Consider the following 3590-nt stretch of genomic DNA (forward strand, 5'->3'; position numbering starts at 1 on the left):
GATAGAAGTACAACTATTCCTGCTCATTTTTGGTTTCCATCTGCATGGAATATCTTTTTCCATCTTTTTACTTCCAGTCTATGTGTCTTTACTAATAATTTGAGTTTCTTGTAAGAAGCAAATAGTTCGATCACATTTTTAAAAGACTCTATTCCGCTATTCTCTTTATTTTTTTCATTTTATAAACACTTGGTTTTATTGCACAGAAGAAGTTGAAAGTGGACTCCAGTGGAAAGTGTGCACTGGCACAATTCAGTGGCCAGTGCCCAGCCCTACCCGGACAGCTCTTCTAGAATAGAGAGCTCTGGGCAAGGGCTTGACCACTCCTTTGGAAAACAGAAGGCATGTAGAAATAGTTTAAGACATGTCAAGCATAATGTGTTTGTAACTGCTCATTCATTATTGTGGTCATCTGTCAGTTGCACATAGAGGAAATAAATGCACTTATTTGGAAAGGAGGGGGGCAGTTTTTTATAGTCAAGAGTTTACCTGTGGCATTCAGCATGTACCACATTCAGCTACATAAGCTTTCATAACAATTGTCCATCGCTTGGGGAGGGTGTGGGGGCAGGGGGCTGGGAGTGCCCTCTTTTGCTACCATATTGCTAACAGAAATTCCTGTTTGAAGAAGGAGGCCCCATCATCTAAGCAGTTTCTTCTTACATTAAGAGAGAAAAAGTGAAAATTGCATTACTCCGATCCTTGAGCTCTGGGCCCCTTCTGAGTTTCTTCGGCTGCTCCAGACATTCCTTTCTCCGTGCCTTACTTCCCCTTGGCAGCCTTGTCTTCTGTGGCTTTCTCTGGAGGCCTGCTGTCTTTTCGGTCTGTGCTGGAGGATTTTTCAGCCTTTTCTGCCTTATGTTTGCTTGGGTCCCTTGAGAGGGTCTTGTCATCCTCCTTGGTTTTGGCCTCTGTCTTGGGTTTCTCCTCAGGCTTCTTGGCCTTGGTGGCCTTCTCCTCCTTGGTGTCTTTTTTCTCTGGTGCTGCCGCTGCCTCCTCCTCCTCTGCTGGTTTGGTGGGTCCCTTGGCTTTGGCATCATCTGGTTCCTTCTTGGCCACCTGTCATCTCTTTGGGTTTAGCGTCTTCCTTCACCTCCACGTTGGCAGGAGCCTCCTTCTCTGGGGTGGCTGCTTTTTTCTTATCTTTAGTGTCTTCCTTCTTGGCTTCAACTTTGGATTCTTTGGGCTTTTCGACGGCCGGTTCCTTCTTTTCCTCCACCTTGGGCTCTGGAGCTTCCTCCTTGGGTGCCTCCTCTTTCTTGCTGTCCTCTTTCTCCTCCGTTTTTGGCATGGTGGGAGCTTTCTCTTCCTCTGCTTTCTTTGGGGGATCTTTGACTTTCACCTCCTGGGGCTTCTTTTCCTCCTTCACTGGGGACTTCACCTCTTCCTTCTTTGGGATCTCCTTCTCAGGGGCCTTGGCATCCTCCTTCAGGGGAGACTTCGTCTTCTCTGGGGACCTGACCTCCTCCTTGACAGGGCTTTTGGCCTTTTTGGGGGATTTGTCTGCAGGGGACCTTGCTTCCTCCTTCGTTGGAGTCTTGGCTTCTGGAGACTTCACATCAAGAGTCTTGGCCTTCTCTGGGGATTTTGCTTCCTCCTTCACTGGAGACTTGGCCTTCTCGGGAGACTTGACTTCAGCTGGAGATTTTGCCTCTTCCTTCTCAGAGGACTTCGCTTCCTCCTTTGTTGGGGACTTGGCCTTTTCAGGGGACTTGACCTCAGTTGGAGACTTTGCTTCTTCCTTCACTGGGGACTTGGCCTCAGCTGGTGACTTTGCTTCTTCCTTCACTGGGGACTTGGCCTTCTCTGGAGACTTGGCCTCAGCTGGTGATTTTGCCTCTTCCTTTGCTGGGGACTTGGCCTTCTCGGGGAACTTGACCTCGTCGGGGATTTTGCTTCCTCTTTCTCTGGGGACTTGGCCTCAGCTGGTGACTTTGCCTCTTCATTCACTGGGGACTTGGCTTCCTTTTCTGGGGATGTGGCCTCTTCTGCTGGGTGAGACTTTGCTTCTTATCCCCCTTCTGTCCCCTCCTCTTCACCCTCTTCTTCCTCCTTGACCTCCTCCTCTCTGGCCTCTTTCTCCTCTTCTTCAGTCACTTCTTCAGTCACTTGGGTCTCCTCCATCTGTTCCCCCACAATCACAGTTTCTCTGACTTCTCTACCACTTTGATCTTCTCTTCGCTTTTGACCTTTATGTGAGTGGACACGGAGGGAATTTTGGGGAGTCCTTCTGGAAGCGAGAAAGGAATGGGGCCGAAGCTAGTCCGACACTCTTTGCCTTCCAAGAGTTTTCTGTAAGCGACTATCTCTATATCCAAAGCCATCTCAACATTAAGCAGGTCCCAGTATTCTCACTGCTGGGCTATCATCTCCCACTTGGTGGTCCTCAGCTCGGCTTCTAGCTGCTGAATGACTTCCTCGTAGGAGGCAATGTTGGCCTGATGACGGTCCTCCAGCTCAGAGCGCTGCCTCTCCAGTGAGTCTTTGGTGCTTTTCAGTGCCTCTAGCTCTGTGGTCCTGGCCTGCAGCTGACGCCAGTACTCAGTTATCTCCTCCTACGCTGAGCGCATGGCATCTATGTTCACCTTCGTTGTCTCTAACAGTCAGTCCAGCCTCACTCAGAACCACTCCTCGGACTGCAGCGTGCTCTGCACTGCATGGCCTTCAAGCTGCATGCCGCACCGATCTCGCTCAGCGCCGATGTCACGTCGCACTTGAGGGCGTTGCGCAACTCAGCCTGCCCCTGCGCGGGCCGCCGCCTCGGCCTCTTCGCGCTGCCAGACCTCATTGTCGAGGCGCTGGCACACGTGCGTGATGTCCTCGAGCAGGTGCTCCTGTTCCAGGCGCAGCTGCCCAGGCGCAGCATCGCACCGCGCGTCTCATGGATCTCGCGGCCTGCCTCGCCCTCCAGGCTGCGGTTGTGCGCCTCCAGCTGCGGCTCCTTGTCCATGTAGCCCGCAAAGCGGTCCTTCGGCGCCTGCAGCTGCTCCTCCTCACTGCTCGCTGTAGCCACCGCCACCACGCATCCCTCTGGCTGGTTACTCAGCGTGTCCCGCGAGTCGGTGCTCGAGGTGGCGCCTGCGCCGCAGAAGCGGCTGGGCGAGGCGGACACGGAGCTCACGGACGTCCACGTCCATGAGTGGAAGTCGCTGGAGGAGCCGGCGGCCGAGCGCGTCCCGCCTGCGCCGCTCTTTGGGGCCAGCGCCTAGTGGAGGCTGCCGCCGCCGTGCAACGGCAGGAACAGGGCGCCCAGCAACGCGTCCGCGCTTCGGAAGCTCATCATGGCTGGAGCAGGTGCGCGGGGCCGGGCCGGGAGACACTGCTTCTCTATCTTTTAAGTGGAGAATTTAATCCGTTTACATCCAAAGTTATTGATATGTCAGGCTTTGTTCCTGTCATATTGTTAATTGCTTTCTGGTTATTTTATATATTGTTTGTTCTTTTCTTTCTCTTTTATTGTTTGATGGGTTTCTGTAGTGGTACCACTTGAGTTTTTTCTTTCTCCATTTTGTAATAGCTTTTCCAGTGAATTTTATATTTTCATGTATTTTCATGATGGTAAATGTTGTTTTTTCATTTCCAGTTTTAGG

The 3590-nt window shown here is 51.9% G+C and overlaps 1 pseudogene; it reads right to left on the reverse strand.

Moving 5' to 3' along the window:
• Nucleotides 1–762: 762 nt before the first annotated feature.
• LOC100454287 (neurofilament heavy polypeptide-like) lies at nt 763–3283 on the reverse strand (annotated as a pseudogene).
• Between the last annotated feature and the right edge of the window lie 307 nt (nt 3284–3590).

The sequence above is a fragment of the Pongo abelii genome, chromosome 21 (assembly GCF_028885655.2).
Source record: "Pongo abelii isolate AG06213 chromosome 21, NHGRI_mPonAbe1-v2.0_pri, whole genome shotgun sequence".
NCBI classification, from domain to species: Eukaryota; Metazoa; Chordata; class Mammalia; order Primates; family Hominidae; genus Pongo; species Pongo abelii.